This window comes from Papaver somniferum, chromosome 3, assembly GCF_003573695.1.
Source record: "Papaver somniferum cultivar HN1 chromosome 3, ASM357369v1, whole genome shotgun sequence".
NCBI classification, from domain to species: Eukaryota; Viridiplantae; Streptophyta; class Magnoliopsida; order Ranunculales; family Papaveraceae; genus Papaver; species Papaver somniferum.
The window spans coordinates 131,989,678-132,013,727 of NC_039360.1; the positions used below are offsets into that span (position 1 = coordinate 131,989,678).

The following is a 24,050-nucleotide window of genomic DNA, read 5'->3' on the forward strand; positions in this document are numbered from 1 at the left end:
CAAAAGAATATATGTTAATCTGGATTTAGAAGGAGGTAAATTATTATCAACCTAATCCAAAATATTTGCTCTACCACACATGTTTCTAATGTTCCATATGTTAAACAAAAAGAATACATGGAAATTCATTAAACTAAATTAACATAACACCCAAAATTTTGCCAACAATAAGATAAAAACGTTTTGCATGTACTCCATCAGCTTCGTTGACCATTCAACACCATCAACATGTAAGCTTTTCACTCGAATAAGTCAAAATGTCAATTATTATGGCCTTGGTGATGTCTAATCAATGAATCAATTTGCTAGGAGATCAGATAAAGAAAAATAGTTCAATTATTTTTCATCTGAAATATCATGTGGCAAACTTAAAAAGATAGTCAGGAATTGTTGACTCCCCTTCTACTTACCTATGGAAATCTTTCATAGTTCCATAATTAACACCGTACGAACATGTCGAATCGGTGGGTAGGATCCCACTATAAGCCGATGTTTGTCAATCATGTTCTCAAGTAACCTGATTAGAGCTGGCAAACAAGCCAAAACCCGCGGGTTAGCTCGGACCGGCCCGCAAAAAATCTGTGGCCGGCTCGGCTGGTTTCTAAACAAGCCGGGTTAGGGTTGGAGAAATGTTGTCTTGTGGGAAAACGGGTTAACCCGGACCGGACCGTAAATTCGCGGGTTTAAGCCGTAACCCGTATACAGTAATGAGTTTCACTTAATTTTTATCGTCAGATTATCTTGGATTAATCACGTTCGTTTGTTTAAGATATAAAAGCCAAAAACCCTAAGGAAGATTTCATTTCTTCTTCCTCTTTTCTTTCTTCTCCACTGTCTCCTCACCGCCTCCATCTTTGTTCCACACTTCACAGGGTTTTGCTAATGCTCCCTAGAGGTTGAAGATAATCAGATCGACTGTAAGAGTTGATCTAAAGTTTGATTTTGAACTCGGTTCAAGGTGGATCTGTGACGGTGAGATAGTAAAACGAATCTGAGAAGAAAGTAGAGTTTACTGTTAGGAGTTTGGAACTTTGGATTATGGAATTACAAGGTTTTGATTATTATTTGAATTTCCGTTGGATTTACAGAGAAGGGATGAAGAAGTTTGGGTATGTTGCTGCTACAGCCTACCGATGAATCACTTTCTATATAATTAATGGTTGATTGAATCAACCATTAAAGACCCTTAAATCTCTTCTTCATTCAACGGACAGGGATGCATGCAATTGTAATGAAAAATCATTCAAACAACTGAAAACGGTAACTGGTTCACAGATCTTCTCGAGATTCTTATGTTTATAATTGATTACTTCTATGATTGTTCTTCAATTTATTGTATTTGGTGTTTAATTTTCTGTTTTCACTCTTCTACAGGAAAGCACCAGTTTTTGTACAACGGATGTTTGTATAAATGACCCGGAGAGTTTGGTTGGTTGGAATCATTCGATTGATTGAAAACTAGTGGTTTATATTGAATTGAATAAAATTTGTGGATTTGAGGAAATTGTTATTTAGGGGAGTTCTGTTTTTGTGTGAATTTTTAGATATTTTGTTGGATTTTGTCGAATTGAGAATTTGATGCAGAGTAAAAATTGAGGTTGAAGAATTTAGGGGCAGAAATCATAGGGATAAGTCTCACTTTCTGATTGAATTGATTTTTGTAGGACTTTTGAGATGAATTGATTTAAGTAATTGGAGGTTGTAACCAACCTAGTGGTAATGCTCAAGGCACTGATGGTTAGAGACGGTTGATGGCAGTAAATAAGAGGAAATGATTGAGCTTGATTATCGTTGTTTGATGGAAGAAAATGGAGGCAGTTGAGAAATGAGTTTATCATGGACCATGGTGGTGAGTCCGGAGACGTTGAAGAACTCAAATGGAAAAATTGTTTTTATTCTCCATATATGTTTTAGATTAATCCTTGTAATTAATTTACATCTTGCAATTTATCACAAATTAAGTTTATTAAATTTAAGTTTTATTTTTAATTAAACAAGCGGGTAACCCGTAAACCCGCAAGCTTTACCCGCTACGGGCGCGGGTTGAAGAAATGGCCACCCGTGAGGAATTTCAACCCGCAGGTTTTGGCCCGTGTTAAACCGAACCCGTGTAACCCGTAACAAGCCAGCCCGGCCCGCTCGTTTGCCAGCTCTAAACCTGATTTTATATATGAGATCATTTTGGGGTTTAAACCATCATTGGATGAGTATATATGGATCTTTCTGATTCCTATCTTTATACTATCATTATTTTACAAATCCATCAAACCAAACAACGTTTGGAATCCATTTGCCTCTCTTCTCTTACGTATCCTTACAGATGCAGAATTCTCTCCTTCCTCTCTACTTGTTCTACTGGTAGAGAACCTTTTTTCAACAAATCCATAAAACCAAACAACAAATATGTACTTGCCAAGTAGTAAAAGTCTAAACTGTATATACAATTCGCGATGCAATAAATTCAACTCGTACTTAAAATAAGGTTTTGGTATTTTCTTTCGTGATCGTATCCTGCGCATTCGAGTATTTACCTTTGCGTCCTCTAGGTGTACTCTTGGTTTTCTGCCAATTGCTTCTACTAGCAATCATACTCCATGCACTTCAAATACATTGGTTTCAAACAAAAATAATACAGAAAATATATAGACAACTAAATGCACATTGAACAGCCATATACACCCCTGCATTTGAGCCAAAGAAATACAAATACTAATTCGACTTCTCTTGTTTGTCTTCTCCATCATCGCACCCAACAAATTAGAACTGACCATTTACTCTTACTTCTTCAGTCATTGTATCGACAAAAGGAAATCCTAATCCTGCTCTTACATTATTATATGATGCACATGAATCATAAAAAGTGAGCACCAAATACACTGTGCTTTCTCTTCTTTCACACCATCAGATATTCCAGTCTCTCAGATATTCCAGTCTCTCGTGCAAAGCCCCTATTCACCTAGAATTATATATCAAAAAATTTATCATACAGAACACCCAGTTCACACAATAGTTGCATGTTATAGAATATTCAACAATAACATCAAGCGTGAAAATAAGAAGCTCTTACGAATGAGAAGGCAGTTCTTATAAGTTATTAACATACTGCCCAATGTATAGTACTGCAAGCACTATGGAAGGAGTTCTTTGATTTGATATGGTAGAGCAGAAACTTTTCATGAAATGTAGACCTGAATCAAAGATATCGCAGAAGATTAATGACGTATTGCCTTATAAACCTTTAATGAACCCTTATAAACTACTGCAAAATAGTATCAATCACCAGACAAACCAATATCAAAGATATCGCAGAAGATTAATGACATATTGCCTTATAAACCTTTAATGAACCTTTATAAACTACTGCAAAATAGTATCAATCACCAGACAAACCAATGTACCTGATCATAGCCAACGCACAGATAGAACCGGAACAGGGTCAAACCCGATCTAATAATGCAAGCACCAAATACTTATGCATGCCCTATTAAGATTCTTCCATATACCTCAAAAAGGAAATCTGAGCCGGTGTTTACTTAAACCTGAAAGCCAACAAAATAATCCCGTCATTTCTAAGAGGCAAAGGCCAAATCAGGAAGCCCAAATCTGCAGATTAAAAAATAAAAGCAGTATAAATTTTTGTTAGAGAATAGTTTTTCATTTGACTGACCCAGAATCTACTGGTACTGGTAAAAGAAAAAAAGGTTACACTATGGTACTAATATGCATCTCAAACTAAATAGGAAAGCTATGGAATTCTAACCAAGTTCAAAAGATATGAAACTAAGCATAATGAGCTATATCAGCTTTTGTGCGTCACCCTTGATTTCAAAAGAAGAATCTAAAATTCCTAATGATAAACGTCTGAATAAATTCTTCTAAGATGTAGTTTCAATTGAACACTCATTACTTCCAATTGGCTGTGAAAGCATCTAATAATCAATAAACGATGATAAATGGTATCTACGTACCCATGAATTGTAAATAGGCTCTCTAAAAGAATCAAGGATTTGACACAATTAAAAACATAATATAATGGAATCCATAAATTGAGATAAGCCAAGCCGGTTAGTGGAAAATTCTAAACGGAAATATGAATATCACTACTCATTCTTAAAATATTTAACGATTATTCGAACATTAATATTCACCTGCAAGGCAAAAAATTCATGAAAATTCCAATGAAAATTGAAATTCCAACTACACAGTCATAAAAGTCCACCCATAATAATAGGAAAGAAAAGAAAAGGGAACTTCAAACTTTAATATAAATTCAGTACCTCATTAATTGTTGGCTAGCATTGTACAGCAACATTAGTGTAGCAACCATGTATATATTAGGAACATCTCCGACCTATTTGCTGTTGAATTTGAGGTCTGATCTAAACAAATGCCAATTGATGACGAAAAAAATAAATCCTAAGAGTTGATGCTGTGGAAAGCCAAAATTCAATATGTAAATTGATGTTGTGGAAAGCCCAAAATTCAATTGTTTCACAGAATATTTCATGCAAATCAGATCAATTTGGATTAAAATTCAAATTCAAAACGATTGCGTAAGTAATTAAAACTTCAAATTAAATAAAAACATAAATCTGCCCTTGCTTAGCACTTTTCTCAATCCCATAATAAGTTTTTTTTCTCCTTAAAAATGGATATAAATAAGAAAAAGAGGTTTACCTAATGAGAGATAAAAATCCTGATTTTTTTTTCTTTTTGACAATTTTAGGGTTCCTCAATTCCATCAATCAATCCTACGAATCAGGAAAAAAATGTCGTTAATAAAAGCCACCGAGTAAGTTGGCATAAGATAAAACAACCATGACCATACTCCGGTAGTTAAGATAAACTTGAGTTGGCAACTTGACAATTAATGCGTGGAAGTAAATCTTTAGGCCAAACAGTTATAAATGTAATAACACCACTTGGACGTACTGGACCCTATTCCATGCCATCTACAATCAACTTGGTTTGTAGAGATGAAAGCATATTGAACCTGTTCGACCATAGCATGTCCGCAGTTTTATTGTGCTAATTATACATTTGTATATTAAGTGCTAATTATGTATTATGTTCCAGCAAATCGACATTAATAACCAAATACTGCAAATAAAAAATATTTTTCTTTACCTCATTTGAAAGGTCATTTGTTGTTCTGGTGCAACCAGTTTTAACTGTTTGTTCAATCTATACTAATTGAGATACAACTTGCATTAGAAATCAAGAAACACTCCACCAGAAACTCTAATGCCTCACGCTGGCACGCCAGAGTTGATCTGATTCTTGGAAATTATGAATTTGTAAGAACTTTTTGCAGAAAATTGAACAGCTGAAATTTATATAATGAAACTCGGATGTGATAAGCATGGATGGAAAATAATCAAAGTCGGATATGGAAAGGAGACTATTGTATAAAAACAGAAACACTACGAAACCTACCTAGCAGAAGTAGTGCTGAAGAGAATGATGGTATATGGGGAAGTTTTACCGTAACCAAGTTCGATATACCAAATGCTCTATAAGTTCACTATTTAGGAGTTTTGGATCAAGCTTAACTCCATCTGGTGGTCCTGGCAAGTAATGTATTCGAGCCTACATAGAATACAAATGTTTAATATTTCAAATGAAGGAACAAAACCTATATAAGTTGCACTTACCCTAAGAAGAAGAGATTACGGAGACCATAATTAGCACCATTGGAATCATGGAATCATGAAGAAAACAATAAGTGTGGGAGAGACCCCTAATTAAGTTGATACCATCCTATCAAAGGAAAAAAATCATACTCAAAAGCTTACAGATTGATGATCACGAAGACAACAAATCAGAGCATCTTTGATAAGAAAAAAGCAAATGATTCATTACCTAGTAATTTGCTTAATTTGCAGATGCCTTCCACTGGCCACAACATAGTCTGTTAACGAACCTCTTATTCACCACCAGTTCAAGCTGCATTGGAAGACTTCTGCTGCTTCTTCTCCCTTTCTTTTCCTTTCTACTTTTGCAGGAGTTCTTGCTCCTAGACGTTTTGTTTGGTGTGAGAGGACTTGTTTGGTGTGAGAGGACTTCTTATAACCCTTTCTTAGCATCTCGAAACGGAGCACCTAATTTCCAAAACATTTTATGTTGCAATATGATGCAGCATCCTGATACCTTTCCTAATTTTAGCCTTTTTTTTAGATTTCCTTTTCTTTTATGAATTTCCTTTTTTTTAGATGCTCGATTTTTAGGAAAGTTAGGTTATTATAAATAAGGGATTGTAAGATAGTTTTTGTCATTCAGTTTTAAGAGATAGTAAACTAGAGTTTTTTTCTCTAAAGCCTTGCATTGATTTGATTCTGTCATCAATTCGAGAGCCTTGCATCGAATCTGATTCAATTCTTCGATTCAAGAAGTCAGGTCTCTGGAAATTTCAACCTAAATTTCTAGATTGAGCTGAGTTACCGTTGATACGCTGCGCCAGGTTGGTATCAGAGACACCTACGTTCCTTGTTTGTTAACACGATGCCAAGACCTCGTCGTGCACCATTGCGTACTGAAGCAGAAATCACCCGAGATGCTATTGCTGAGCTACAAGCCCAGATGGCCACGATCACTGCCAATCTCCAAGCCCTTGTTGTTCAACAACCAACACCAGTTCGAGAAAATATTGATCATGAAAATAATAATAACAGTAACGATGGTGACAACGAAGAAAATCCGTTTTCAGAAATAGATAACCCCTTTGCAAATCTTCGCACCAACCGTCCCCTGACACAAGACAACGTCCAAATTGTAGCAGCGGATAATCATTGGGTAACAGGATTCAAAACCGAGATACCTGAGTTTCATGGAAATTCTTCGGCTGAAGAACTGCTCGATTGGATAGTCACGGTGGAAGAAATTCTGGAGTTCAAACGAGCTCCAATGGATCGATGTGTTCCTGTTTTAACGATGCGTTTTCGTGGAAGAGCAGCTGCATGGTGGACACAATTGAAGACAACTCGTGCACGTCTCGGAAAACCAAAGATCATGTCATGGGATAAACTTACATCGAAACTTAAGAAAACATTCTTGCCTTACAATTATGACCAGCTTATGTTTCAGCGTCTCCATACCATCCGCCAAGGCACTCGATCTGTGGCTGATTACTCTACTGAATTTTTTTTACTTCTCAATCGAGTTGATATACAAGACTCTGAGCGTCAACTGGTAGCACGGTTTACGGCAGGATTACGACAACAGATTCAACACACAATCAATCTCTTCCATCCATTGACACTGTCAGAAGCACATCAACAAGCTTTAACTATTGAGGCACAAACTAAATTATCCTTTTCATCATGGTCTACTGTTCGTTCTTCTCGACCAAATCACAATCCGACTGCGACAGATGACGTTGTTTCTGTCAAAGCAGTCACACCCATTTTTCCAGCTCTTGACAATCGGAAAACTCGACCAAACTCAATTTGTTGCTTTTCTTGTGGAGATATAGGTCATCGACAATCTAACTGCCCTACTAAAAACAGAAGGGGCCTCCTCCTTGACACTGCCGGTAATGACGTTGAAGTAATTTACGATGAGGAAGTTGCGGAGCCACAAGATGAAGTGGAGGTTCTTACAGCTGATAGTGGACCAGCATTAATGTTACGACGTATGTGTTTAGCTCCGCGTGGAACAGATATCAACGATCAACGACATAGTCTTTTTCATTCAAAGTGTACTATTGGAGGCAAGGTGTGCAAATTCATAATTGATTCTGGAAGTAGCGAAAACGTCATTGCTGAAGAAGTTGTAAACAAGCTTCAATTATCAACAGAACTACATTCTAACCCCTACAAGTTGGCATGGCTGGATCGAAAAACCGATGTACTCATAACTCGACGAGCATTGATTTCTTTTTCGGTGGGTGATTCATATAAGGATCAGATTCATTGTGATGTTGCTCCAATGGATGCTTGCCATCTACTCTTAGGACGCCCTTGGTTATTTGATCTTCGAGTACAACACGATGGCTATCGTAATACCTACAGTTTTCATTTCAATAATCGCAATTTCACTCTACAGCCTTCTTTGCCCGAGAAACAGTATACACCATCAGCTCCAGTCCTTTTCTTGTAACAAAAGGCTTTTGAACAAACACTTCGAGAAGAGGGATATGTTCTAATATTGATTAATTCGGTTGTCAGAGAGCCTTTACCATCACCTCCAGAACATTTTCAAAGACTATTGGAAGAGTTTCGGGATGTTTTTCCCAATGAGTTACCACCCGGCCTTCCTCCCCTTAGAGACATTCAACACCGTATTGATCTAATTCCAGATGCTATTCTTCCTAATCGAGCTCATTATCGTATGAGTCCGAGTGAGCATGAAGAACTTAGACATCAAGTTGAGGATCTTGTGTTGAAGGGATATTTACGTGAAAGTCTGAGTCCGTGTGCAGTCCCAGCTTTGCTTATACCAAAGAAGGATGGATCTTGGAGGATGTGTGTCGATAGCCGTGCTATAAATAAAATTACAGTACGTTATAGATTTCCCATTCCCCGTCTCGACGATCTATTAGATCAAATTGGAGCTGCAACGATTTTCTCTAAACTGGATCTTCGAAGTGGTTATCATCATATACGAATCTGTCCAAGAGATGAATGGAAGACGGCTTTTAAAACTCGAGAAGGACTTTCTGAATGGCTTGTCATGCCCTTTGGCTTGTCCAATGCACCAAGCACCTTCATGCGCGTTATGAATCAATCTCTTCGGCCCTTCATAGGTAAGTTTGTAGTCGTTTATTTTGATGATATTCTCATATTTAGTAAGTCCTTAATAGAACATATTGCACACTTGAGAGAAGTACTTCTTGTTCTCCGTCGAGATCAACTATTCGCCACACTAAAGAAGTGTGAGTTCGGCTCTCCTGAGGTTCACTTCCTTGGATACATCGTCTCAGCAGAAGGGCTAGCCGTTGACCCAGGCAAAGTAGAAGCAATCAAATCTTGGCCTACTCCTACTACTTTATCTGAAACTCGAAGTTTTCATGGTCTAGCATCTTTTTATCGAAGATTTGTGCCGCAATTTAGCAGTTTGATGGCACCTATCACTGATTGTATTCGTCATGATAGTGTCTTCACTTGGACTACCGAAGCAACTACAGCTTTTGAGATCATTAAAACAAAATTGTTATCAGCACCTATACTAGCTCTTCCAGATTTTACTCAAGTTTTTGAGCTACATAGTGATGCTTCTAAGTTGGGCATTGGTGCTGTCTTGAGCCAACGCAACAGGCCTATCGCCTTCTTTAGTGAAAAGCTGGCTGGAGCTCGTCTACGTTATAGTACTTACGATGTGGAATTTTATGCAGTGGTTCAAGCAATCAAACACTGGAGACATTATCTTTTCCATAAAGAATTTGTTCTCTACAGAGATCATGATGCTTTAAAACACCTGAATAGTCAAGATAAAGTTTCAGCTCGTCATGCATCATGGATATCTTACTTGCAACAATTTACGTTCGTTATCAAACACACGTCAGGTGTTTCCAAACGAGTTGATGATGCACTTAGTCGTCGCCATTCTTTGCTGAGTGTTCTTCATGTCTCAGTTCCGGGATTTTCCACCTTTGCTGATTTGTATGAGTCTGATGATTTCTTTGGTCGAGTTCTTCTTGACGTTCAGAATGGTCTTTCTCGAGATTTCACTATGCATGATGGCTTTCTTTTTCGAGACAGTCGTCTTTGCATTCCAGACTGCAGCCTCCGTCTTAAACTTGTTGCTGAAACACATAATGAAGGTCACATTGATCGCGACCGGACGTTGCATTTACTTTCTCAATCTTATTTTTGGCCTGCATTGAGACGTGATGTTGAGCGTTTTGTCGAACGCTGTACAGTGTGTCAGACATCTAAAGGTCATGCCACGAATGCCGGTCTCTACCTTCCTCTTCCTATTCCAACACAACCATGGACAGACATCAGTATGGACTTTGTGATGGGTCTTCCTCGTACACAAAAGGGTTTCGATTCAATCTTTGTCATTGTTGATCGTTTCTCCAAGATGGTACACTTCATTCCATGTAAAAAGACAACAGATGCAGTCCAAGTCGCAATACTTTTCTTTCGAGAGGTTTACAGACTCCATGGTTTGCCAACTTCCATCGTTTCTGATCGGGATTCTCGGTTCTTAGGTCATTTTTGGAGGTCTTTATGGAAATTACTAGGAACCAGCCTTGACATGAGCTCCGCTTATCATCCTCAAACGGATGGTCAAACAGAAGTGACCAATAGATCTTTGGGGAATTTGCTTCGCTGTCTTGTGGGTGATTCTATTAAAACTTGGGATTCAAAACTTCCTCAAGCAGAGTTTGCTCATAATCATTCACTAAATAGAAGTTCGGGGTTCAGTCCATTTCAGGTCGTTTATGGTCTTCTCCCTCGTGGTCCTTTGGATTTATCTACTCTTCCAGACCGTACACGTCTTCATGGTGTAGCTGATGATTTTGTAGACAACATTCATAAGGTTCATACGCGGGTTATTGCCAATCTCGAATCATCATCCTCAAAGTACAAAGCTGTGTCTGATTCTCGTCGCCGTCGTGTTCTCTTCGAAGCAGGTGATCAAGTTTGGGTATTTCTCACTAAAGATCGAATGCCGGCTCATGCTTATAATAAACTCAAGGCAAAGAAAATAGGTCCTCTCACGGTCGTGGAACGAATTAATGACAATGCTTATCGCCTACAACTTCCAGAGAACATCAACACTTCGGATGTCTTCAATGTTCGTTATTTATCACGTTTTGTTCCACCAGACCCAGTTCCAGATTCGTGGTCGAATCCTTCTAACCCGGCGGGACCTGATGCAGCATCCTGATACCTTTCCTAATTTTGGCCTTTTTTTTTAGATTTCCTTTTCTTTTATGAATTCCTTTTTTTTTTAGATGCTCGATTTTTAGGAAAGTTAGGTTATTATAAATAAGGGATTGTAAGATAGTTTTTGTCATTCAGTTTTAAGAGATAGTAAACTAGAGTTTTTTTCTCTAAAGACTTGCATTGATTTGATTCTGTCATCAATTCGAGAGCCTTGCATCGAATCTTATTCAATTCTTCGATTCAAGAAGTCAGGTCTCTGGAAATTTCAACCTAAATTTCTAGATTGAGCTGAGTTACCGTTGATACGCTGCGCCACAATAACCGAGGACTTCCTTGAGTTACTGAGAGGATGAGAGAGATGATTTTATTTTACAACATCCATTCACATCTCATAAACTGAAATAATCATCCATGGATAGTAGAAGTTTGTACATATTAAAAAGAATTCATTTTCTACAATTTAGCAAATAAATCTCTACAATTTTGCAATTAAACTCATCACCTTTCACCACAACCGGTTCAGATACTTGAGAGGAGAAGTCACAATAGCACTCAATGATTGAAGATGAGTATATTGGTTCCATTACCGCGTTCCTATATACCAAACCACCTCTGATTGAAGAGGAGTATATTGGTTCCATTATATAGCAAAAGTTTGGGACATCGTATAACTAAGACAAATATCAATATGCTTAAAAATCAGAAAAACATGAATAAAAATAAAAACAAAATAAAAACCATAAAACCCAAACAAAACAAATAAGAAACAAACGAAGAAAAATCTAATTAGTTACCTTGATGCGGATAAGAGAAATTTGATTCATTATTACCTATTCGAATCTGCAAACAGAGACTAAAACATCATTGAAACAGGAAAAAAAAATCAAACCGGAATTGTGTACAAAAATATTAGACTCTCAATTGAGTACAATATAGAAGGAAAGATCAAGAGGGACAATATTATTTGAGATAAAACATACGAAGCTTAGTATTACCCGTTTGCAAAGTTATGTTCTGCAGTGCGGTTGTTTCTCCTTGAGAAAGAAAAGCAGAGTTGCAGTTTATTAGATGAACTCCCAATAATGCAGCTTCAAGCACATCTATGCAAACAAAAATTATAAAAAGCTACCTTGGCCAATTTTACGTTCAATCAGTTGGACAAAAATCAATGGCACCTTGAAGCATCTACTGATGGTATAGAAATTGAAACTACAAAAAATCTAAATCAAAACGAAATCCCACAGAAAATAAGAGTACAGAAGTTACCCTGTTATAGATTAAATTAGGGATATAAATGATTTTTCATATTAATTTGTTAGGGCTAGGTTTTGTCTTTGTTCTGTGAGAAGTTCAAGATAACAAAAAAAAAATAGCTTAGGGCTAGAAATATTCACCTTCATTCCCACTCTGCAGATCGTGTTTTGCGTGTTTCATTAATTGGATTTAATATGAATAGAAAGTTAGAATACTAATTTGGGAGTTTTAAATTTGTTTCTCAAAGTAGAATGATACGGTTTATAAAAATATATAGTTTGTCTTTAAATTTAGCATTAACTGCCCAGAAAGGCAGAAAAAATATTTCAGAAGTTAGAATTTTCAGTTCAAAAAATATATATTAATTGAACATATATTTGGATATATATACTCATTTATCCGTAATTATATTTTAAAAATTTACAATTACAATTACAATAAAAATAAATATTCTTTTTCCATATATTTTAGGCGAATTTATGCAAACTATATATATATTATTCATAATTATTGATAATTTTGTTTGTGTTAAATCTAATTTGAGAAATAGATTTATCTCATGCCTAATTTACCAAACAAAAAAAGCATTTTTGGAAAATCTATTCCGTGCTAACTGTATATATTCAACGTAAAGATGTATTAACCTTGTTTAAAGATCTATTTACGTTTTTCTTTTTAATATGGAAATTATTGGATTTATCGAAGAGAAAAAATTTGTTTTTTCCAAAGATTTTTGTAGATTTTTTTATCATCGGATATATATATATAGCACTTTATTTACGGCCAATTCGAAAGTCTAGATTTTATTAAAATCATATAAAAACGATGTAAGAATTCTGCTAAGCTATTGCTCGGTTTGGAGCATCAGATCGAGTCAATTCTATTAAAAATTAACGGCCAAGAAATGTAGAGGTATAAGGTACTTTTCAACCAATCAGGAGCGAGGGTTTTGTTCACTGGCCAATGGGAGGGAAGGTTACCGCAACTCTCGACGTGGAGTGAGAGATGGCGTGGGGTTTTTAGGTTGTTGATTGTGTATCTATGTTTCCTAGCTTCAATATACATTTCTTTAAGCAGCATCAAAATAGGCATGTAATCACTTTGAAAAGCCACCTCATGACCACTCCATTCTCTAGCCCACTGGAAATCTATTTCTGCTCATGTTCTTTCTAATTCTTCTTTTGTATTGCAGTTGCAGGTAGCTCCGCTGACTTCAATTGTGTAGCCTGCAAAATCAGCAAGAGTTGTACCAATACCGGAAGAAGATATGGGATTCATCATGGTCAAGGCTATACTCAATTTGTACGACATTTTTTTTTCAGTATTTCTGTTTGTTGATGTATATATATTAAGACAGACATCATTCATTGGATTATAATATAGAGTTTGAAGGATACTGTAACTTGGAGTTGTTACAGTGGAAATGCTATTTATGTACTTCACTGTCTCATTTGTCGTAACCGCATTATTTTGTTTTTCCTTTCTGGAGACCCAATTACATCTAGACTTCCATGTGTGCCAGGTAATGATACTACAAAACTCTGGCCACTGCATCACGAAACCATTTCTGCTAGTATTAGAAAACCAAGAATTTAGCCAGTCATGAAAAGTAGTGTTATTTTCAACCACATAGTCCATCCCAAAGTTTAGGTGCATCCAAACCTGTTTTGCGAAATTACAATTCATAAATAAATGGGTTAGAGATTCTTCACTACTGTTACAGAGAGTACAAGTTTTATTTATATAGGAAAGGAATGCAACAAACCTCAAACTGTTTGGTAGAATAGCATTAGCTTCTTCCCGTACAAAAGTTTTAACCGAGGGGGGACTTTCAACTGCCAAATTTGATTCCAATCCTTGCTATCAACACCAGTAGAGTTGATTTTGTTATACATGGATTTAACCGTAAAATTACCTCTTGTATTCAGACCCCATTGAGAAGTATCTGTCGTATCCTGTGTTGGTGGGCTTATTTTTAGGATACAGTTTGTTAGAGCATTGCTCGGTCAAACTCGCATGCGTTGTTATCTCAAGCATGTTTGTCAATGTTAGTGATCAAAACTATAAGTCTTGATTTCTAGCCTATTTGTAGATGTCTCGGACTAGGACATAGATAGTGTAGTTGAGCTTAAATATTTCGACGTTCATCTCTTGAAGACGAAGAACTACTAAGGGGAGCTTGTGGAACTTCTTCGACAAAAGGTATGTGGAGACTTGAACTTATCTATCACTTGGAAAGTCTATTTCTACTATCTCCTATATTGAGACATAAGTCGTGTTACGGTATAGTTTTATCTATACACATTTGAGATTACGAGCTGAGTATATCTCGTTTACATATTCCTCGAAATATGTGTTAGTAAGCTTTCGCTTCGACCAAGTTCATCTTATATCATGAGAAAATTGCCGAGTAACATCTTACATGGTTTGTGTGATACAATCATTTGGTGTAAGACTTGGAAGGTTTCAATAATGATTATTTCAATATCTTGAAAATTGCTTTGATGCTAATAGTGTGTGAAAACGGCTATTGACATTATAGAAGAATGTTTCAGTGATTGAAATAAAGATTTGATGATGTAACCATCTTTGGATATAAGCAAATTTTAATTGTGTTTGCACATTAGTGCATAAGTCCATAAACCGGAATCCAATGCATACGTGTGTATATGAAATTGGTGAAGGAGACAGGTTAAGTATGTGTAACCGTACGCATACTTGCGGAAGTTCTCGACCCGAGAATTTCTGCTGAGTTTGGTTTTGGCAAAACTCTTAATTAGTCAACTTAAGTATGCGTACCCATGCGCATACTGGCGGAAGTTTTTGAACCGAAAATTTCTGCTGAGTTTGGAAACTTTACAAGCTCAAATACGGTTACTTAAGTATGCATACCCGTACGCATACTTAAGCTGGTTACTTTGTCAAATCGGTCAAGTCCATGAACTTAAACATTTAAATCATAAGGAATGCAATCTTTGCAAACTGTGGCTATAATGTTCATGATTGATTCAAGTGAATCAAACCGATTTGATTTCAATTGTGTTTTCTAAACAATTAAACAACTCTTTAACTAGTTTCATTTGAATCATTTGAACTAGTTATGGTTAAGATGAATAAGGTTGATATGAGAGTAATCATATGGCTATCCTTGGTTAACTATTTTTGAACCAACATAGTGTACACGTTTAGGTACGGTTACATAATCCTAAATGAGGGTACATTTCATTTATGTGTAACAAGCTAAGTTCGATCTAACGGTTGGAAGATATTATCTTGGTTGAATCAGGTTTTTCATCTAACGGTGAATATTGAATGCTTTGTTACCAAGGTAATGTGGATTGCGAACCCTGATTTGAAAACTATATAAAGGAGAACTTTAACAACTGGTAAACCTAATCCCCACACCTCATGTGTGTTACTAGTTGCATAACTAGAGTCGATTCTACTTTACCCTTAGGTTTCTTCTCGGGACTCTGTAGGTTAACGACTTGAAGACTTCATTGGTATTGTGAAGCTAGACCCAACTATTATCTTTGTAGTTGCGTGATCCGATCTTGCCGTTTCTATCATGTTGAGTGCAATTGAAACAATTGGCTCGCGATTTTATATCTCTGATAGGCAAGATAGAAAAGTAATCACAAACAAACTTCGTCTCATCGTTTGTGATTCCACAATAACTTGTTTCGCTAGTTGATTAAGTTTATTGTGAGGTGATTGATAATACTAGGATGTTCTTCGGGAATATAAGTCCGGTTTATCAATTGGTTCCTGTTCACCTTGATTTATCAAAAAACGGAACAAAAAATCTTGGGTGTTTCTGTTGGAGACAGATTTACTCAATCATATAAACTTTTCTGTATGAGACAGATTTGTCTATAAAGTCTTCGACTTTGGGTCGTAGCAACCCTTAGTTGTGGGTGAGATCATCTAAGGGAATCAAGTGCGTGGTATCCTGCTGGGATCAGAGACGTAAGGAGCGCAACTCTACCTTGAATCAGTGTGAGATTGATTAGGGTTCAACTACAGTCCTGTCCGAAGTTAATTGGTAGTAGGCTAGTGTATTTAGCGGCTTAATACAGTGTGGTGTTCAATCTGTACTAGGTCCCGAGGTTTTTTTGCATTTGCGGTTTCCTCATTAACAAAATTCTGGTGTCTGTGTTATTTCTTTTCCGCATTACATTTTGCTATATAATCGAAATATCACATGTTGTGCGTTAAGATCAATCAATTAGAATATCCAACCTTGGGTTGTTGATTTACATTATTTGACACTTGAATATTGGTTTTTGGTACCGTTCAAGTAACTCCTCTTATATTCAATCAGGCTCGCAGATTTCTATTTGCTGATTACGGATTGAATTAAGAGTTAGAGATATTAAACTCTTTGATATACTTTAATCTAGATTGAGTCTGACTGTCTAGTTTATTCTCTAGAAAGTGTATTGGAGTAAGTCCTCTCAGATTGCCAAACGAATTGTTGGGTGTGGTTGTTAGACCTCCGCATTTTCAATTGATATCAGATCAGGCAAACACATTAAAGACCTCATAAGGCTAACCCCTATGGGCTAGATTGAACTGCTAGATTGGCTAAAAAGTGTTGCAAATCAAGAAAAAAGTGTGGGAAAAAAGTTAACACTACTTCTTGATACTTCTCTCTCCTAGCATTTGTTCGCAGTCCAACTATCAGCGAAATTGAAACGCTGAATCATTCAGCGCTGAAAAAGTGACATAAACGTTGAACCATTCAGCGCTCTATATTTTTTATTAAATTTTTAGAGAGGATGTGATGGAGAGAGAGGAAAATGAGGGAGGGAGAGGGAAAAAAGAGGGAGAACGTGATGGAGAGAGGAAAAAAAGGGAGAGAAAGAGAGGAAAAAAAGGGAAAGAGAGAGAGGGGAAAAAGAAGGAGAGAGAAATGGTAATAATTAGTTGTTTGGAGAATAAATTCATGTGACGCTGTTGTTTGTAGGCAAAAACCGTTTCTGCTGATTTTGGTAATTTCGGTGAGTGAGTGAGAAACAGATCTATACCCTAAACAAATGTACTGCACGGGGGTACTTTAGATTCGAGAGATAAATCTATACAAATCTGGCCTAAAACAAGAAATGGCCGTTCCGGATTTGCATCGGTCACAAAGAGGAGGAGAAGGGCTGGTTTAGGAAGGGAAGCGAAGAGAGTGTTAAGACCAGAGCAGTTCTGGAAGAGTAGTGCTTGACTTGTATCAGAATATGAAAGCTTTGAGAAATCTAGCAAGAGTTGCCTTTCTGAGTGTTGTATTTCTCCCTGACCAAAAACTTGTGTTTCTGTGGAAATAGGTAAGACCTATTTATACAAGTCTAAGTGAAACGTACTCTGATCTCGTAAGAAAAGAAACGGATGAGTTAAATGGGAAGAGGTGGTAATGCCTGGTATTGATGGAATTTGATGGAATTGATGTTCCATAATGAAAGAGCGTTTCACCATTATTTCCTGCATTTACTAACCGTTTTATTCTTATGGCACTGTCTTGAAACGGGCATTTGTGTATGTCGCACACTGTAGACAACCAAACCAATACCCTAATGAACATACCCCAGTTTGTGACATACGTATTGATGTCTCGAGTTTTTTCGTGGAAAACATGTAGCATGTCGCTGGTGTTTGATAAGTTGAGCTTGAGAGACTTGCCGTCTCAGTGGAGACCCTCAAGGGTCGAGATTTTCTTAAAAGGAATCGTGGCCTTTGATGTAGGCGCGGCGTGCCAAAGTGCAAGGGTTGCACAACATGTGTCAATGGCATGTGTGGCATGCCTTGGCCTTAGGTTGCATGTCGGATGAGAGTGGTAATGCCAAAGTGCAAGTGTTGCATGGCATGTGTGGCATGCCTTGGACCTAAGTGGAACGTCAGGTGCAAGTGGTAATGCCAAAGTCCAACTGTGTTGCATGGCATGTGCCAATGGCATGTGTGGCGTTCCTTGGCCCTAGGTTGCATGTCGGGTGCAAGTGGTAATGCCAAAGTGCGAGTGTTGCATGGCATGTGCCAATGGCATGTGTGGCATGCCTTGGCCCTAGGTTGCACGGCATGGCATTCCAAGTTGCAAGGGTTGCACGACATGTGCCAATGGAGCGTGTGCTAGCTTTGGCCCTAGGTTTGCATGTCGGAGCGCAAGTGGTAATGCCAAAGTGCGAGTGTTGCATGGCATGTGCCAATGGCATGTGTGGCATGCCTTGGCCCTAGGTTTCCCGGAATGGCATGCCAAGTTGCAAGGGTTGCACGACATGTGCCAATGGAGCGTGTGCTAGCTTTGGCCCTAGGTTTGCACGGCATGGCATGCCAAGTTACAAGGGTTGCATGGCATGTGCCAATGGTGCTTGTGGCGGGCATTGGCCCTAGGTTATATGGCATGTGCAAGGGTTGCACGGCATATGCCAATGGCACGTGTGGCGGGCATTGGCCCTAGGTTATATGGCGTGTGCAAGGGTTGCACGACATGTGCCAATGGCGCATGTGGCGGGTATTGATCCTAGGTTATATGGCGTCTGCAGGGGTTGCACGACATGTGGCAATGTCTCGTTTTGGGATTTTGGTATGTTTGCCATATGTAGCACAATGATTGCGCATTTTTCGGATTTCGGCATGTTTGCCATATGTTGTACGATGATCGTGCGTTATTTGCGGTTTGGCATAGTTGCCATATTTTGCACAATGATTGCATGGTACATGCAATTGCTATGTTTTGTGCGATGAGTGCACGATGCGTGCATTTGGCATGTTTGCCATGCTTTGCGCGATGGTTGCACGGTACGTGCATTCTGACATGTCTGCCATGCTTTTGCGCAGTGGTTGCGCGATATGTGTGAGATGCATGATTGCCATGCTTTTGCGCAATGATTGCACGATACGTGCACTTTCTATGTTTTGTGCGATGATTGCACGGTACGTGCATTTGGCATGTTTGACATGCTTTTGCGCAATGATTGCGCGGTATTTGTGAACTTAGGGTTTCCCGCATCGAAACCCTAATTTAGTATTTGAAAAAGGGTACCCTGGTAATTTTTACGTAAGCGCGTTAAATGTTCTAATAAATGTGCTAGAGTCATCGGTGACGTCATGCTATACGTGAGGTTATTACGGTTTTACCCTTATCCTAAAACCACCATCAACATTAAGTCCCCTTAGAATAGGGGCCTTGTTGTGAGGTAAGCATAAGATGGTGACAGACGAGGATAGAACTGAGACAGTAAGCCATGAAAGAGGGCCAAGGAGATTCTAACCTTTTTTGAGATGTAAGCAGAATCGGTAATCCTTGCATCTGGTGGCTTTGCACAAATCCCGGTATGACTAGGTGTCTTTGGGGACATGCTTTGGAACGCAAGGCGGAGCTGCTAGCATAGACTTGGCATGAACGGGACTTGTCATCACCAATGAGCTTGGAATGGGTGTGGGCCACTTGGCAGAGCATGGCGTTGGAAAGAGAAAATGTGTCTTGGCATGGTTAGAACGGATTGTTGCAAAGGCTGACGTGGATTGGCAAGGCCGGTGCTGGACGTCGGTAGGGTTGGCGCGGAAAGCATGGCTGGCATGGCTAGCGTTGAGTGCTGGCAAGGAAAGCATGGCTGGCGCGGAAAGCATGGTAAGGCCGGTGCTGGCAGAGTTGGCGTGGATCGGCAAAGCTAACGTGGATTGGAAAGCTGGAGCGGATTTTGGCAAGGCCAGCATTGAGCGCTTGGTAGGGCCGGTGCTAGCAAGGAAGATGCGTGTGTTTTTTGGAAGTGGCAAAGCTTGCTATTGCGAGCCCGACTGCCTTTCCCCATGCACGGCTTTGAAAAGGGAATCCTTTCCTTATTCAAAGTCCCCAACTATCACGCCTATAAAAGGGGTTGTCCACCCTTTTATCTTGTGCCTTTTTTCTTCATACCTTTGCGTCAGCGACAAAGTGGTATGGCGAGTTAACATTCCAGGTATGTCTTCCGACACTTCTTCTTAAATTAATCATTCGTTCCTCTTTTTTTTATGTGTCGTGCAAACCCTAGCCGTGTGTATGCTTCACATGAATCCGAAGAAAATATTTTCCTTCCGTATCTTCGCAGAACCTAGGCATAGGTGTGACTTTCATGAACCCGTAGACTTTCATCATAAATACTGTAGTAGTCTTTTTGTGAAAAACCTAGTTGCTTAGGGTTTTCTCTTCTTTTGGTGTGGCCGTGTATAGGTGACAATTTCTTCTCGCCTTGTTTTTTTGGTGTAGATACCTTGATAATGGAAACAACGCAGTAAAACTCTGATAGGACGTCACCTGAGCAAAGTCTTGCCTCACCAAAAGACATTGGAAGCTCCAAGCCAAACGTGGATGATGACTCCTTCACAAAGCCCCTTGCCCCAGCCAAGAAGAATCATCCCAATTTCGCGCCGATTCTCTTGACCGGTTCAGAAGATGAAAGGAGAACCCGTTCGGTCCGAACATAGAGTGTAATACGGTTTTGTATTCACAGAGAAGAGTACTCTTCTTCCTATATTGACTTTAGAATGTTTCAAAGTCTGTTGCGCTCCTTTGATAAATGGATCGAGTTTATGGTGAGCCAGGAACACATAAGTGCTAATTTGACCCGAGCGCAGATCATTGATGTTGTTAGGGCTTCTGCAAATCTTCAAATTAGGAAGGACATCCCTGGTTTAGTTTCTTTTATCTCTATATGGTGCCCGAACACTCATACATTCGTATGCAGGTGGGGTGAAATGACCTTCTCCTTAGAAAGCGTGGCCTTTCTGCTGAACCTTCCCGTAACAGGAAACCTTAATACCCAACTATCAGAAGATGAAGAAAAAATGCGATCCATTCTTGTTGTGAAGTCAAAATATTTCGTACGGAAAGAGAACGAAAAGTGTTTCTACGGCTGGTGGGTGTATCAATGGTTCCCGGATGAGGTAGAATCGAGTCAAAAGAGTAGTACACTTCATGTTGCGGCATTCTTGGCTCTCTGGTTGTCCAAGGACGTTTTCGATGATGGTTCCAGCAAGAAAGAGATAAGACAAGAGCTCCTGGTGATTGCCATAAGGTTAGCGAAAGGCGTAGTTCTCCCCATTGGTAGCTTGTTCCTTGGTTCTCTGTATACGCATCTGGATCACCTGGTTGCGGACATGCGTGTTTCGAATGGTTATATGAAAGTGGACTCGTATGTCCATGTTGCTTTCCTTCAAGCGTGGTTGTGGGAGCATTTTGAGAAGTATGCTCTGAAGCCGTTGCCTTCACTTCACGCGAGCTGGGGTGGCTCCAGAATTCTCTGATGGGTAAACAGACGTCCAAGAGCCGGCTTGAACTTGGTTAGGTTCCTTGATAAGTTGCATGAAGTCGATTTTCGCCCGTGGACCCCGGTGCATGCGTCTGTAGTTCAGGTTAACACCTTTGCTTCTACTCCGAATATGGCTTTGCTTTCCGAAGGTAACGTGAGTGTTGGTGAAAACTTGTTTATGCGGAGTTGCATTCCTGGTTGTATGTCGTCTTTCTTTAGGGGATCTTTCCAAGTAGCTTCTTATAATATCGATCGTGCTGCTCGTCACATGGTTTCGACCAAGGGATCCCTCTTGCTCGTCAGCCGGTTGCTCCAAAGAATCCGTTGCCGGTCGTCCTCAATGCCAGCGTTCTTGAACCGGGTACGCGTCTACCCTTCTTGCCTTCAGAAATAATTCCTTCGACGACCTTCAAGTATAATGAGTTCTGGAAAGATGAGTTCCTTACTATCCGTGGTTTTGTAAATCACATGGTGGCGAACGCCCAACGTAGACCCTCTCCAGAGGCTTTGGAAAAGCATCCAATGTTGAGGAATCCTTCTGCAACTAAGCGAAAGTAGCCTGGGAATGTGGACAGTCTCTAGGTGAGGGAACAAAGGTCGAAGAACCGCGCCGGTGGATTTCAGTCGGTTTCGATAGACCCGGCGAGCCTCGTGTCTTTCAATTCTTCTAACATTCAGGTAACTGTCGCCTCTTTGCTGGTTCAACTAAAACATGTTAACTTTCATTTCATTTCTGAGTATTTGCATCTTGTTTCAACCAGGGTTTTGGTAGTGTGAACGCCTTTACTGCACTTGCTCGACGTCAGGAAGCGACACCTCTTCCGGCTGAGGCCGGAAATGTTGAACCCTGTCGTGACAAGGAAGAGTTGGAGAAGGATAAGAGTTCAGAAAACGAAAGTAGCTCTTCCGGCAGCAATACTGGATCCTCTTCGGGAAGTGGTTCGGTGAGTCTTGCGCATATTTTTTCCTTTTCCTTTTCCTTCTTTCTTCTTTTTCCTTTCCTTTCGAAAACGTCTAACTCAAGGTTGCATGGAGAATCTGATTCTGGAGACGACTCTGAGATAGAGGCTTGTGAAGATTTTCCTTTAGTTGTGACGACTACTACTGGCGCCTCGGAGATGGAAGTTGATCAAACAAAAGGCATGGACACGACTCGAGCAGCGTAGGATGCTCTGACGACTGTTAATGCAAGCGTGGAAGAAAACCCTTTACCAGTCGTGGGTCTGGTTGCAGGCGCCACTTTCGATCCCCCATACTTGGTTCCTTATCCAGGTCATGTGCCGGTTGGTGGCTTCATCGTTCTAGATAAGTACGAGGTGTTGTATACCAAAATCTGAGAAAGGTATGGACACATCGCCACATCCAGGAAGATCACCAGTCGATTTGCGCTGGTCAAACGTGTGGAAGAAGCCTTGTCTTCAGTCGAGGATATGTGCGAAGTGACTGGCCATACTGTTTCTGAGGACGTCATCACTAGTTGGAAGTATCATCGTGATATGTGTGTAGAATATGAGTTCGACGCTTCATGGTTCGTTAAGGGATTTGCTGAGATCCAGAAATCGAAAGCCGTAGTAATCGAAAGTCTTTCCATAGCTGAAATCGCACAGCAGGAGGCAGAACTCGAAGAATTGTCCAAAACATTGACTCTAAAGAGAGCATCCCTCGAGGACCGAGGGAGGTTTTCTCCAAGAAGAGCAAACCACTGTTGGATAACTTTCCTTGAATGTTTCTCTGTCTTTCTCAAACTTTTTCTTAGGTTCTCTCTCTTTTTTTTTGAAAGGTAAACAAAGTGCCTAGTTTAACGTTTGATTGATTTTGATAGATGGTTGGTATTTTGTGAGACTATTGGATTAATTTGAAATGAATGGTTTTAATAGTATTGCTCTGGTTATGACTTACGAGTAAGATATTGCTTTCATGAAAGTGTGTGCTGGTAGTTGTCATAAGATGAAATAACATGATGGTTTTATCGAGAACCTAAAAGAATAAATCGTATATTCTGTCTAGTCTAGACTTACTCAGTTTTCTGGGTCTTCTGTTGAAAACAAGATCCTTCCGTGTAAAACCGGTGGTTTTGTATGTAGTATTGTCATAACTGCGGAAAGTCCCCAGTCGCTTTGGAGTTTCCTGGTGACCGAATCGTTTTATTTCAGTTCTTGTGAAGTCCCCAGCCATCTCTTGCGGCTTACGACTGGTAACCAGGTTGTCTGGTAGTCGAGTTGTAGATCCCTGAACATATTGCTTGCTTCTGCCGTCCTGATGGTAGGGTAAATGTTGTTCGGGCGGCATTCAGAGGTATCGTGCTTGTTAAAACGTTAAGGGCAGTAGCGGCAGCTTGAGCTTTGGTGACTGGTGGTGCAACGCTTTAAGGGGCACCTTCCGTACCGCTTGGGTTAGCGGACTGTGGCATTCAGAGTGGAAGCGACTCTGGCTCTGGTGAATGGTGGTGTAACGCTTGAAGGGGCGCCTTCCGTGTTGCCAAGGTCAGCAAGTGATGCAGCAGTGCCGTTGGAAGAACCATCAACGCCAGGAGCAGTTTCCATATTGGCGTTTTCGGAGTTTGTCGCGGATCCAAACCTTAGCTCTACCATGCTTGAAAGAATAGAACTAGAAAGGTAATGCTGGAAACCGCAAGTCAACTTTGCAACTGAGAGATTGATCTTCCACTGTGGTCGCCAATTGTTTCTAGGCA

General features: G+C 39.4%; 2 long non-coding RNA genes across 4 annotated transcripts; one reads left to right on the forward strand and one right to left on the reverse strand.

The window, feature by feature from the left end:
* Nucleotides 1–1,107: 1,107 nt before the first annotated feature.
* Nucleotides 1,108–1,971, forward strand: LOC113361642. Its single transcript, XR_003365244.1, has 2 exons — nucleotides 1,108–1,260; nucleotides 1,375–1,971. It is a non-coding gene; the product is annotated as an uncharacterized LOC113361642 (long non-coding RNA).
* Nucleotides 1,972–2,385: 414 nt separating this feature from the next.
* Nucleotides 2,386–5,222, reverse strand: LOC113357403. 3 transcript variants are annotated; one of them, XR_003363611.1, is made up of 6 exons: nucleotides 5,128–5,222; nucleotides 4,678–4,751; nucleotides 4,278–4,429; nucleotides 3,399–3,539; nucleotides 3,068–3,188; nucleotides 2,386–2,956 (listed from the first exon to the last, which is right to left on the reverse strand). It is a non-coding gene; the product is annotated as an uncharacterized LOC113357403 (long non-coding RNA). The 3 variants fall into 3 exon arrangements; XR_003363610.1 differs by lacking the exon at nucleotides 5,128–5,222 and having other exon boundaries at nucleotides 4,678–4,809; XR_003363609.1 differs by lacking the exons at nucleotides 4,678–4,751; nucleotides 5,128–5,222 and having other exon boundaries at nucleotides 4,278–4,660.
* Nucleotides 5,223–24,050: the final 18,828 nt, after the last annotated feature.